The following is a 15051-nucleotide window of genomic DNA, read 5'->3' as shown; positions in this document are numbered from 1 at the left end:
AAACGTAAGCTCCAAATTTTGCATAAGTTTTCCACAAACAAATAGCTTCTTCATATCCATCATCTGCCAAACAAATACAACAAAAAAAGAGCTCAATGTGGCCCATCCATTTTCGAGTTATGCTTATGCGCCGTCTGACGTACTCAAGTTTGGTATATACATAGAAATGTTTATTTTGAATAACAATCAGGGGTTGTATTCGATGTGAATAAGGTTGTTTAAATTAAATAATTAAATCAAATTCGTTTTTGTTTTAAAATACCACCATTCACTATTATCCACATCTTTTTATGGAATCTAGCTCCCATTTTAGGAAGTGTGATTGAATTCTTCCCCTTTTTCTCCTGCTTCCATAAACCATCCCTGTGGGTGGGAGTGTCGTATTTTAGAAAAATGCTGCTTACAAAACCTTTAATAATTGAATCATGCTTATAATCGAAATTTGAACAAGCAAAAGGTACACATTTTGTTGGGTACGGCTCGGTTATTTGTACAAAACCCAAAACCATTGCACAAATAACCGAACATTTCCCCTTTTGTTTTTTGAAAGAGGTCTAATGCTTAATAAGTTGATAATTGTGTTAAATTTTAAAATATGTTCACTAAATTTGGCAAGTAGTTATCGAATTTATCGTAAAACTTTTTACATTTTTAAGATAAGATATTAATTATTTTTAAAAGGTAAATGTTGATACAACTATTTTATTTATACTCCCAAATTTAGGATATAAAATCCCCTCCACCAAAAAACTTAAATTGGGTAACGCCGCTTCGAATTTGTTACAATTGAGCATTGTAAAAATCTCTTTTTAATCAAAAAGTTGTTTATTGAAACCATGATACAAAAAACAAGGTAGTTCCATTGTCACTTTTAAAATTCTTGACGTTTCCAAACAATTTAATTTTTAAATTTACTCACAAACTCACACACACATTTTCCTTCGAATATGGTAATTCGAATTCTTTGATGTCGCACTTTTAATGTACTGGGGAGATAATGCCACCGTCAGAATATTAAACATTGGCTTACGCAGCCGCAATTGGCAATTCGTGTCGGACGAACTCAGGAAGAATATAAAGCTACTGAACGACTGATACAGGGAACGTGATCTACATCGCCAAATGAGAAGTGCCATAAGTGTGCAATTACATCGCGCCATTGACTAAACCGAGCTGTCTTCAGACAATTGGGCCTATGGATGCGGTTTGGCAATATTATATTGCGTCAAAGTCTCATTCGGAGACACCAGGATTGTGTTGTGGAGGACAATACCTACATAAATACCTTCGTGGCAGATTTATTAGAACCATTTCGCGCTTTACTTTACAGCGACTTGGCAGAATCAAGAGGTCTCCACGAATATCGACAAATACATTTCGGCATTTAAGGGAATTTCGTCTCTTTAACCAACATTGAATTTCTGTAGTCCAACGATTCTCACCCACTTTGTCTGGTTTATCGCCAGCGAATGAAGAACAAAAATTTCTTCAATTTTAAAAGGTAAAAATTTCACTACTAAAAATTTAAAAATGTTCTTAAAACTTGCAAAGAAATTTGGAAAAGAAATATCACTGTTTTTGTTTTCAGGAGTAGGGTGGGAGTGTCATTGAAAAAATTAGAGCGAGAGAAAGTTTTTCTTACAAAACCTTGCATTATTGAATCATGGATTATAAGTACAAAATGTTTGTAAATAAACAAGAAATTAATAACAAAATTTGAAGGATTTTAGATATTGGATACGGTAGCACGAACTGTCACAATCTACTTAATTGTCAGGTTGTTAATATGGCGACGAAAAAGTGACAATGGAACTACCTTCTTTTTTTGTATCATGGGAAGGAGTAGAAAAGTTCAATTTCGCTGGCTTGTAGCATATAATAAACGAAAAACACGTACATAGGTTCCTCTAGCTCTNCAATAACAAATATTGAAGGATTTTAGATATTGGATACGGTAGCACGAACTGTCACAATCTACTTAATTGTCAGGTTGTTAACATGGCGACGAAAAAGTGACAATGGAACTACCTTCTTTTTTGTGTCATGGGAAGGAGTAGAAAAGTTCAATTTCGCTGGCTTGTAGCATATAATAAACGAAAAACACGTACATAGGTTCCTCTAGCTCTACTATTTATGTCATAAAAACAACTAGCGCACAGTAATCATTAACTAATTGCCTTTTATTAACATCACATGCTGAGCACATTAATCAAAATCTCTGATATTCGTAGACATAAAAAACAAAGAAAATACAGGTAAAATCTTTCACAAGTGCTTAGGAATATTGTTTTATTTATTATTATTTTTTTTTTTTTCTTTGGCAATATATCATCTCGTTTTGCTGTGTTGGAAAATGAAAGGAAAAGTCGTAATACTTCTTTTATTTGTACGTGCGTAAGACTTCATACATCATTTGCTAAAATACATTTGTTTTATTTGGTCAAAGGCAATAGCAAAAATTTAGCATCTGAAGCACATCCATCATATCAAAGGGCGTCGAGAAAAATGAAAAAAACATAACAAAATAAAATACAAACAAATACTAAGAAACAATCTTATTCGAGCGAAATGGAAGTGGCATCAATGACAGAAAGTTTGCAGACAGCTTCAACAATTGCAAACATACAAATGTTGGTACATAAATATGTATGTATAAATCAAACTGAATTACACCTTCGTAGCTAAAGTGCAATCAATTATTCATCATTTTTATATTTATGTATCATATGTATGTATATATCAGGCGCTACGACGTCTGCATGTTTGTATGTATGTATGTGCATTTCATGTGTACCCAGCCAGCCAAATCATCGTAAACGAGCTCGTAACTGTATATTTTCTCGAAGAAAAACCGGCCAAAAAATATTTTATGCCCAGCAACGTGTAATCATGAAATATACATATATATATATATATGTATATAATTTTTTTTAAGTTGGTTTTTTTTTTGCTACAAATTACTTGTTTGTTTTATCGTTTACGAGCCGTTCTCTAACTTTTCACCGATCGAGAATCCCTCGTAAAAAATAAATGTTCTTAAAATGTACGTTTTCTTGCTGGCTGGGTATGAGTGTCCAATACACGTGGCACCGTTGTTTTCAAATTCCCATTTGCTGTTAGCTTGTCATTTCAATCAGCATTCTATTTTAATTTCCTCCTTATCCTCCGTCCCTTTATTTAACTCGCAACAAAAAGTATTTGCAGTTATTTTGCCTTATTTTTCATATATAATATTTTCATATCCTTCGTATCTGCTAACATTTTCTAATTGAAATATCTTGTCTTTGCTATCTGGCACAACTTTTGTTACCGTTAACGAAACTAGTTCTAGTTTCCTGCTTGGATTTTGTACGTTGTTCGTTTTCCGTTTCCCCTTATGAAATTTTTGCTGATATTTTGTGTAGAATTTTTTGGTATCTTAAAATTTAAAGCACACGTTTTCGTTCTATGCATACATACATTCATACCTACATGTACATAGTATGTATTGAATAGGCATGCTGCTATGCACCTGTTTCATATTTTTTCGTTATTATTGTGTACATATTGTGTAGGCTTAGGCATTCATTATGGATGCAAAAAATAAAAACGTATCATACCATTACACAATAATAAAACACTACTTATGCTAATGTTGGGGCATCAACACAAACACAAAATTTACATTTTATAATACTATAGAAATTTCTACCATGAGCAACCACCGTCAACTTTCCTTTCGCAGCAGCTATTTTTTTCATCTCACACCCACGAAGCGTATAAATAAATTTTTCGCGGCTGATGGAAATTCTCTACTATGTAGCATATATGGTATGTTCGTGTATGCATATAATGTATATATACATACATATATTCGTAATGCGTGTCAGTATTAAGCTTTTAGAACCCTTCGTTAACTCCCATAAATAATAACGCAGTCCGTAAACACGACAACAACTTTAAGTTGTCCGCACAATGACAGCTGATTGCTATACTTGTGTAGAACTTTTGACCCTAATCAGATGAATAGTAGTATAAGGCAAAATAAAGTCATAAGCAATATCATTTAAATTATTTTTCTTCTTCTTATTGATTGGCGCTATAACCGCCTAACTGTGGTCCCTAAATTGGCGCGTCAAGCGCCAAACAACTGTCAAAACTGTCAAAAATCCTCATGCCCGTACAATTTGTATTGAGCATCCCACAATAGCGCGGCGCTAGCGCCGAGCAAATGGAATTTTCAGTTTTGACATGGCGTTTTTGTTGAAGCTTTGATGCAGAAGACGGAAAGCAAGAGAAAGGACAAAAAAGTGAAAGAGGAAACGAGAATAAAAACGGGAGGAAATGAGAAAACGTTCTGTTGAATAAAAAAAAAAAACAAAAAAAAAGAATAATAATATTTTCTGTACTGTTCTGTTCTGGGTATTGAAAATGCACTTTTAAGTAATAATTGTTTTTATATTAAACTAATAAAGTTACGACCAGATCGTGTAGATATACATATATTGCTCCTCAACGTATAAGTTTTTGAAGTGAAACTTCTTAGTCGAGTTCGGAGATGGTTGCGTTAACCATTCAACATTAAGTTATAACATCTGTATCATTCGTTCGATTTTCAAAAATGAGGTGTCACGTGCAACAAGCTTTAGTTCCATGAAAAGAGTTGCCACATGTTAGAAAATCTAATTCAAGATTTCTCTGCCGCAGAGGGTTGCGTTAAATATTTAACACCAAGTCATAAAATCTGTATCGTTCGTTCGATTTTGAAAAATGAGGTGTCAAAGGGCTTGATCCGTAGATGTGTAATTTAAATTATTTATTAAAATAAATGAAATATCCCAATATGGTTATCAAATGAAACGGTTTTGAATAAACTGAAGATGAAGATGAAGATGAAGATGACGATGATGAAGATGAAGATGAAGATGAAGACGAAGATTAAGATGAAGACGAAGATGAAGATGAAGATGAAGATGAAGATGAAGATGAAGATGAAGATGAAGATGAAGATGAAGATGAAGATGAAGATGAAGATGAAGATGAAGATGAGGATGAAGATGAAGACTGTTATAATCGACCTGTAATTCTCGCAGATTTAAATTTTAACTTTTCAATAGCCGAATCTGATGAACTGACAAAATTTTTCAAAGAAAAATTTCCATTGAAAATGGTTTATGTAAAAATGATCCAACAACCAACGGAGGGACTACCATTGATGCAGTTTTTGCCCCAATCCACTAGTTAATATTGTAGATATTAATGTTTTCTCAGCCACAAATAATTACTAAATTTAGCAGTTGATTATAAAAAAAAATATAAAAAATTAAAGCTCGTTAAAAAAATTGTAAATAAATATATTTTGTATATTAGAAAATATGCACATATGTATGTATGTACTTTCTCTGCGCTCAGGGACTACACGCACTGAGTTTTTTTTTTCAAAAATATATATATAAAATTTCCAAGGATATTGAAGAAAAAAAATGTTAAAAACGCATTTTCAATAACTATTTGTCTTTACGCGCCAAAAAAAAACCTCATGTTTTTAACTCCGCAGAATTTTCTCTTTATTTGGTACCAATACTGTTATTCTACAGCGCGCTAAATTTAAAAAAAAAAAATTCTGATTTAATCATATCTTCGAAATTTCAAAATCTTTTAAAAACGCCCGAAGTCGGGGAAAAAACAAAAAACCCAGTTTTAAGGTCTATCTGCATATCTACATACACATCAGTGCTCTATACGAGGAAGAGTAAGAAAATTAAATAAAAGGCTCAGATAAAACCAGAAATTAAATTACTCCGTATATTGCTCCAAATATTACTTTTAAACCCGGTATCCATTTGTTTTTTTTTGTATACAAGTTATATTTCTGGATATATCCGTGCCAACTCAATTTTTCCCTCCATATGAAACAAAACTTGGAATAGAATAATCAATCGCAGGTCGCACAGTGTTTCGACTATATGGAGGCAGTTGGAAAAAAAAACGGTTGGGCTTCGAGAGGGGAAAAGTTAAAGTCACACATACAAAATTTTACATCATTTACGCACACCGCTCTCTAAAAACGTTACCCAATAAAGCAAGTCTTTCTTTTTCGACTGTAATCAATTCTTTAGGTGAGATTTAATATTTCGGTGAAGGTATTTATCATTTATTTGGAAATATATACGCTTGAGAATATTAGTAAAAAAAAAGTGAGTGCCGTTTCGTCAGGTCTTGAAAAATGCATGTAATTCTCAATTTTTTTAAATTTTTAGATTTTCGGTTTTTTGTTGCGTAATTTCGCGAAAAGAATCTTTCGATCAATGGGAGAAATGAGAAGTTTTAAGTACAACCTTCGTTTTTATATTTAATTTTTAATTTATTATATTTAAGGTTTTCTAATAAAAGAGAGAGGACCAACTACGTTTCATCGAAATCGGATGAAAGACTGGAGCGCGTGGCGATTATCCCGTTTTTTACCAAATTTCATAATTTCTTATTCCTTAGTAAAATTATAGCAAATGTCAAGTTTCAGCAGGTTAATTAACTATCATTTCCACCTGACTCCATATAGTTGACACACTGTGGATAGTCAGTGAAATACACAAAAATATCTCGTTACCGAGTAATTAAAAAAAACTAAAAGAAAACTGAAGAAGCATTGTCTGTACAACTCTATTTGAGCCTGATTTATTGATTTATTTTTCACTGAAGCTTATACGGCACTGATGTATGCGGATAGATCTTTACTATATTAGGCCGTAACTTCGCGAGTATATTGATTTTTTGTATGTAAAATTCTGTTGCACGTTGTTATAATTATAGAACTTTCAGCTTGAATAATTCGTTAGAGAATATTTTCTCCAAATCTTATGCTTTAATAATGCTTCATTTCCACCCAGCCTTAACTGCAGTTTATGCCTATTGGAAAAGGAGATTACCACTCGAAGGCGGTTATTTGGTCATATTAAGTACAAGCAAACGAAAGTCAATAAGTAAGAAGTAAATCCTTCCAATCATCCTATATCTACGCAAATTCTTGGAGCTTAGCTGAGCTCTTAACTGCAGTTAAGCTTTCGGTGGAAATAGGCTATAACTCTTAAGAAAAAAGTATGTATGGGTTTGATTTTTCTTGGCGCACTAAAATAAAAATGGCTGCCCCTTTCTTAATTTAACTTTTCACCGTAAGCACCTGTATATTATTGTCTTTAGATTAACCAACGTAAACAAAATTAAAATAATACTTTATTTGTTCTGTTGAAAAGATAATTTTTATATCAATTTCAATGATTTCATTAGAGAATAAATATTTATTTTTTTTTCGCTTCGCTTTTTATGTAATTTGTAATCTAAGCATTTTATCAAATGCAATTCTTTAGACAACAAGCACTTTTTGCTATGTTGCTTCATTTGCAAGCGATTTGCCACTTACATGTTTATTTAACTTTTCAATTAAAGGAATACATAAACAACGCAGCTGAAAACTCACTCAGTAATGCAATAAATGAAGAAAAACTCAGTAATGCAATAAATGAGGGAAAAAAACTTTCTAATTCTCAATTAATTTCACATCTTTCACACGCTACTACGACAACGAAGCTAAGGCCAAACATTTGCAGGAAGTTGAAAATTTCTTCTTAATTAAATTGGTATTTCCGATTAATCAACTGCTGCGTGGAAAGTTTCCTAACAACCCTGACTACGCTGAAGAAAGAGCAACAACAGCAACAACGGCAATAGCAATAGCAAGAGATACTACAGCACAATTGCTGTTAGCATCCGTAGCAAAGAAAAACTGCAGAATAAAATGCCAAGAACAAATTAAACTAAGCCAAAGAACATACTAAAATAACATTGATAGGATCCAGCTTGCCAGTTGCTCGGCTGCAAATAGCTGCCGTGTCAGATGTTACAAATAAAAACCGCAAAGGAAAATTTAATTAAAATAAACGAACGAGCGAACGAGCGAACGAGTGAACGAGTGAAAAGCCAAACAACAAACAAGTCTCGCAGCAAGTCGAACTGTGGTGGCCAGACTGGCATTGAGTGTGCGACGCTAAGTGTACCTGGATTTTAGACAGACTTAACTTGTGTCGTGCGAAAAAGAGCTGCGGCGCAAACTGTGTTCAACTTCGCAGAATACTTGTGGCATAGCAGACAAGAATGCAGAATGCCAATAATAAAATTGTCAAATTTATGAAACATTTAAAAATTGCTGCCACTTCCGCATTGAATTCAATACGAAATGAGCACTTTGCAAATGTTCAAGTAGGTTGGAAGGAGCAGTCTACAACGCAGCGGGCGGGAGGTGTGGGTGGGGTTAAGGGCGCAATGCTAAGCGATATACGATACAGAAATGTAATGAAATGAAGAGCGCAATGCTAAGCAGAAGGACTGTAACAAAAGCAGCAACAATAAAAGCAACCAACAACTAGGCAAATGGAAATAAAAATGCAAGAGGTATTTGAAAAAGAAAACAAAATGTGAGAAAAAGTAAATACGAAAAAAAAACGATATACCTACATACATACTTATGTATGTAGCTAAAGTAAACTTCTGTGAAAAATTGTGTAAAAAAGTTGCAAAGTCATACTTACTACAATATTGCTGGCATCTGCACGGCTGCTTGGGGGGCTGGTTGGCTGACAGGCTGACAGGCGGGCGCACTGTGGGCTTTGCTACAGTTATTTCTTGCTCCTGCTCCAGCTCCTGCTGCAGCTTCGTTGGCTCCCTTTTACACACTCGCGCTGCTGCGCCAACACCGTATGCGTTTACTGCTATTCGTTGAGTGGTTGTTTGTATGCTGTTGGTTGACTCTCTCTCGTTAGCAGCCTGCGNCCTTTTACACACTCGCGCTGCTGCGCCAACACCGTATGCGTTTACTGCTATTCGTTTAGTGGTTGTTTGTATGCTGTTGGTTGACTCTCTCTCGTTAGCAGCCTGCGAAGAGGACGACGACGACGACGACGAAGTATGTATGTATGCGCGTGTGTGTGCGTGCGTGCGTGCGTGTGTTTGAATCCAAAATCAATAACAGATTTTGGGGTGAAGGCAGCAGTTACAGCAGCAAAGCAAACACAAACTGAACTGAACTCCAACAGCCGACACAGTCCACAGCCAACAAACATACATACACACAACTCTAAGGACACTGAGCAGTGGCGCGGCCGTTTGATGTTGGCAGCGATAGGTTGGGAAGCTAACGGTGATGCTATGCNCGACACAGTCCACAGCCAACAAACATACATACACACACAACTCTAAGGACACTGAACAGTGGCGCGGCCGTTTGATGTTGGCAGCGATAGGTTGGGAAGCTAACGGTGATGCTATGCCGCCGCCGCCGCTTATATTGAGGTTGCGGCTGTTTCTGATTCTGACGCTGGCGCTGACGCTGACGATGGGGCAGGTGCTGAGCCGCTAGGCTGATGCACAGGCACAAAGTGATGTAGAAAATGGAGTGTGAGCGCGCGCGAGCACGCGCGTGAGTGTGTGTATAGTATGTGCGTGTGTAGCGCTACTTGAATGTATGCCTGCATGTGCGTCTCACACACACACTATTGCTACGCTCGCCTACTACGTTTACGCTTTAGCATCGAGACCAAGTCCAAGTCCAAACGCAGACGAAGACAAAGTTTTTTGCCTTTATTGTACGCTTATGCATTTCAAAGTTCAGTGTTTTTTTCTAGCTTGTTTTTGTTTTGCTGTTGTTTAATGTGCGCCTTCTGCTTTCTTTATCGTCTACAGCACAGTTCAATTTATTAATTTTTTTTCCTTTATTTTTTTTGTGTACTTGCTATGCGCGTCGAGTGAAAAAGTTTAAGAGCGCGTTACAACAACCATTAAGCGCTTTTTCTGCGACCCTCATCATCGTAGCGTAGAACAGTTACATTTTCTATGTTCTGCCTATTTATGCTTTCTGTGTGTGACTTGTTTTCAAATTTTCTAATTAAGTAAAGTGCGCGCAGCGGGCAGAAAAAACGCTGCTAGCGGCGAACATGGATAAGTTGAGTATTGACGGCAACAACAACACACAATTACAGTGACACGAATGTCAAAAAAAATAAATATAAATAAAAATGTAATATGTAAGTCGTTACTTAAATGAAACGGCAAGGCGGCAGAAGATCTAAAAACTTAAAACAGCGCACGAACGGACACCGAATTGATGTTGGCTACGCATCAACTGTCGAGTGCAGCTGGAATGGAGAAGAGTCAGAAAGGCAGCAAGTAACATGTAATAGGTACACATGTACGTACATATGTAGCTGTTAGCATTAGGTGTGCGACACTTTCAGCTACACAACGGAACGGTGACAATAGCGACAATAATGGCATGCGAAGGCGCTCGCGGTTGGGGTGCGGCGCGTATGCCTTGATCTGCCGAGTTGCGTTATTTGCGGCCCGCAACAACTGGTGCTTTCCCATGCAACCCCGTTATGAACATGCGTGCGTGAGACTTTGTGTCACAGCAGCCTCACTTGAAATGCAAACAAAAAAAAAAGTTTCAATAATAACTCAACTCGCGCCTACCAACCAATCCACCCACCCACGCGGCATACGCAACGAGCGTGCTCATGGCTCGACTGGCCTGTGCTTATTGCAACAGCGATTCTATCTCGGTATTTTTAGTAATTTTTATTTATTTATTTATTTTTTTGCTTTCGCTCGTTGCCATTGAAGTTGGCCGCCCCCCATTGAGTCAGCTCAACCCTAACGCCGCCGCCACTACTCGTTACCACACAAAGAATAGATGATTGTTGCTTTTTAAAATGGCAAATAGTAGGCAAAAAAAAATACGATTGTCTATGTCAATGTATGTATGTATGTGTGCGCTTGCGATCGCCCACACTCAAACACACACACACACACAAATGGCTACAGAAACATTGTTAGAATAGAGCAATGCAAACTCGCAATATGTGCAAATCAACAATGGTGGTAGTGCTGTGCTGCGCTGCGCTGCGTTAAGGCAAGGTAAACTCGATATTTCCTCGTCGCCGCCGCACACATGAAAAACACCAACACCCACACGCACACTATACTATGTATGTGTGTACATAAAACAACAAATAAATACGAACTAACACCGTGAGGAGTCGGAGAAAGAACGCTGACTGCAGAAGGTGGCAAAAGGGTTAAAGATTTTTTTTATTTTTTAAGTATCAATTTTTTTATTCAACTCAAGCGCTTGCATTGAAAAAAATTTCATTATTTTCTTAAGTTTCTATACCAGCAAAAAAGCATTCAATATCCAACAGTTTTAAAGTATTAGTTTCAGTTCGTATTTGATATAAACCCTTTTCTCGGCTTGGTTAATTATTCACAGATTTCTTTATTGTCTAAATTTACTTAAATTTTCACTTTTTCACACAATTTGCAGCACCACTAAATTCTGTATGTTTGCTTTTGTGTGCTGTTTTACTACTCGCTTGGTGCCCGTATGCCGTGGTAAGTGCTGAGCTGTGTACCCTTTCCAGCCAAGGGCTCGCGTTCAACTGCCACTACTAGCAGCATCAAGGTACACTGTTATAGACGCGAAAATCGCGCAGATCCTTCAAAAGGATACTAGGAACAGCGCAGCTTCACAATAGCACAGCAACGAGAGAGCGGCACAGATAGAGAGAGAGAGGGCGCGCGCGCCAATTGGCAAACCAGCTCCGTGGAAGAGCACAGCCTCGCTCAATGCAAAAATCTATGCAAACCTAGCGATGCCAACAGCGATGCAGCGCTGAATGCAGCTTCAGAATATCACATCACACAACATGTGAAAATAAGTTTCTAATACTACAGCGTGGCGACGAATAACTGTTACCCATGTTTTTTGCGAAAAAGGTATTTTTTGGTTAATTTTCACAGATTTTACTTTAGTTGTATTAATTAGTTTTTAAATTTTAATCCTTATTCACATTTGCCAGCAGTGTAAACTTTGAGAGAAAAGTTCATTTGGCACGCAGGTCCTAGTCACTTAATTTATTCCATATCTTCTGTAACCATACGCTAATTTTCTCCATTTTGAATCCCTTATACTCCCCCTTCTGTCCAACATAAGGTCTCATACTCAAAAATCGAATAGACTCGGAACTGGAGACTAGGACGTCCATTCATTCGACCAACCTTATACACTTTTTTTCTTTTTTGTACTTTTTTATACAAAGCCTAAGAAAAAATACACCTGAAAAAGACTTGCGTGCCAAATGAACTTTCCTCTCAAAGTTTGCACTGCTGGCAAATGTAGATAAGGATTAAAATTTAAAAACTAACTAATACAACTAAAGTAAAATCTGTGGAAAATTAACAATAAAATACTTTTTTCGCAAAATCTATAAAGGACCCTTTTGTTTCTCAAAAAAAACCGGGGTAACAATTATTCGTCGCCACGCTGTATATAACCCCACCCACCAGTCATGCCATTCTACTAAATCCAGCAACACTCTGCACATATGTATGTATACATACATACTTACATGCACGCGTTACATGTGTAAATATGTTTTTGTCCTCACTGGCTATATATGCCTAAATACCGGGTGTAAATTTTACCTTTCGCTGTCAACTGCGCTGCCACCGTCGACTTTGGCAGCAATCAATTTCCGGTACAGCGTTCCGGCAGCTGCTAATGCCACAGTTGTGGCAAGCAAGACAGCAATAATACAGATTCAAGCAAATGGCGTGCCATCTCACTTCAAAACGAGACTGCCAAACCGCCCCCCTCTTCCTCTGTCTCCTTTCTCTACCAACCATCATGCTTCACACTTCACTGCGTTCTTAGCTGTGGGATGCTGCTGCAAAATCAAAATGTGCTTGCTCCAGCTTCCAACAATCTCGTCTGCTGAATCTGCACCACCAGCATCAGCTTAAACTTTCTCACAGACGGACGCGGCGAGTAAGAGATGGCGACTGCGCAATGCTATGTAAATCGAAGGTGGAAGGAAACGCATTCTCGCCGATGGTAATACATCACTTTCACATTTACACACGACGCGCTCTCGCTGCTGCACTGTGCGTATTTGTAATTGATGCTGGCTGGCAGAATAAGCGTAGAACAGTCAAATGGACGCAATCGTTATTGGCAACGCAACAGCAATGACGAAATGTAAAATAACGTTCGCATCTTAAGCGAAAACGAAGAGAACGATGCCACAATGCCTATAAGGTCGGCTGTGGCAATGACAGCATCGGTGCAACATACATACAAGTCAGAGGCTAAAGGGACGTATGCACATATTAAGTAAGCACAATTACACAGAGAATCGGTAAACGACTTAACGGCTCAGGAACTTGGCGACTCAGCGACCCACCGACCGACCGAAGGACTAACCAACGAGCCAACCGACCTCTCAACTAGCAGACACTATGACAACTCGACAATCGACCTGACGAACATACCCCAAACTACATATAGTGATATGTATGTATGTATGTATGTATGTATGTATGTGTGTACCACCGACCATCGTAAACCTTACATTTCATGATTTGTAATAATTTCAGTTCGTATTTGTAAGTTCGCATTCAGATATTCAGCAAAGAATTTTTATTGCGCAATGACTACGACAGACGCAGTGACAAATTGCAGGGCCTCTCGCCAAGCAGGTGGGCTGTCAACCAGTAAGCATAAGTAGAAATAAGTATCTCATGAATATATGTATAAAACAAAATAGATAAAAACAAAAAGCTTTTAAAAAACAAATTTGAAATAAATTAAACTATTTCCTTTAGGAAATTTTTGCATATCCACTTCTAAGTTACCATATAAGAAAACTTTCTAAAGTTACAATTTCATGTCAATTCAAAATAAGCTCGGCTTAGTCTGATGCATCCTCTGGACAAAGCTTCCGGAGTTTTTTGCGGACCTTGGTGGCTTACAACCATGTAGAGGTGGTAACTGATGGATACCATTGCCCACAGTGCCTCCCTACTACTTTTTGTCAATTTAATACTTTCATCCCCCTCACTGGGTTACTCAGTAGCATAGTTCTTTGTAAATGTGTTTTCTTAAACTGTATCCACGGTTAAAAGTAGATGAAATGACGAACTATACAAGCCCTTTAACGACATGGACTTACATAAGCTCTTAAAAATTCAACGAATACGGTGACAGGTAACCAAATCAACGGAAATAACATCTGAGTCTTTCGACACAACATAGTTATTTTAAAGGCACGAGTCTTCCGTAGGCAATTGTCATTCTTGAAACCGCTTTCTGTGCTTCGAAAAACTAATAATTGATAGATCTGCTAAGAAGGAGGTCTTGGCGTAGCTCTGTTTGTATTTTAACAATAAGTTTTCTAAAAATTAAAAAATTAAATAAAATGTATAATTTTCAACAAAATAAACACTAAAAATTAAAAGAAAATTTAGTTAAAAATAAATAGATCAAAAGAAGAAAAAATTAGTACAATAAGTTTCAAAAAATTTCTGTTTTCAAAACAATAAAATCTAGAAATTAATAAAAAATTATATTAAAAAATAAAAATAAATAAATTTGAAATAATAAATAAAATACGTCCCTAAAAAGAGAAAAAAGATATAAGATTCCTAAAAATTTAATAAAATTAAAACAAAATGTTTTCCCCTTAAAAAACACTAAAGTTTAAAAATTAAAAGAAAATTAAATTTAAAAACAAAAGAAAAAATACATAACATAAATTTCTAAAAATTTTGTAAACAAAATTAGAAGATAAACATTTTTCTATTTAAAACAATGAAATCTAAAGATTAAAAGAGAGTTAAATTTAAAAAAGAAAAGTAAAATTAAATAAAAAAACACAATATAAGTATAGAAGTTAGATGAAATTTATGTGTTTAAAACAATAAAAATTAGAAAGTTTAAAATTTTTTTAAAAAAGAAAAACTATATTAAAAAAAATAAAAAGCTCATAGAAATTAAATTAAAGGAAAATATTCAGTATTTTAAAACAACAAAATTTAAAATTTTAATTAAGAAAAGAAAGAATTAATTTAAAAAAGAAAAACAAACAAAATAAATTTCTGAAAATTCAATTATATAAAAAAAAATATATTTTTTTCGTTTTAAAACAATAAACATTAAGAGAAAACTGAATAAAAAAAGAAAAAGTGCCT

At 35.8% G+C, this 15051-nt stretch overlaps 2 long non-coding RNA genes across 2 annotated transcripts in view; both read right to left on the bottom strand.

Annotated features, from left to right (window-relative positions):
• Positions 1-8793, bottom strand: part of LOC108366332 (uncharacterized) — an 11659-nt gene extending 2866 nt beyond the window's left edge. Inside the window, exon 1 of the long non-coding RNA XR_001848072.1 lies at positions 8562-8793. This is a non-coding gene — a long non-coding RNA (uncharacterized LOC108366332). The remainder of the gene's footprint in view (positions 1-8561) is intronic.
• A 22-nt stretch (positions 8794-8815) lies between these two features.
• LOC108366331 (uncharacterized) lies at positions 8816-11476 on the bottom strand. Its single transcript, XR_001848071.1, has 3 exons — positions 11198-11476; positions 9219-9883; positions 8816-9104 (listed from the first exon to the last, which is right to left on the bottom strand). It is a non-coding gene; the product is annotated as an uncharacterized LOC108366331 (long non-coding RNA).
• Between the last annotated feature and the right edge of the window lie 3575 nt (positions 11477-15051).

This window comes from Rhagoletis zephyria, unplaced genomic scaffold, assembly GCF_001687245.7.
Source record: "Rhagoletis zephyria isolate East Lansing unplaced genomic scaffold, Rhagoletis_zephyria_1.1 Rzeph_scaffold_02232, whole genome shotgun sequence".
NCBI lineage: Eukaryota > Metazoa > Arthropoda > Insecta > Diptera > Tephritidae > Rhagoletis > Rhagoletis zephyria.
This window is presented reverse-complemented; position numbering and strand designations above follow the sequence as displayed.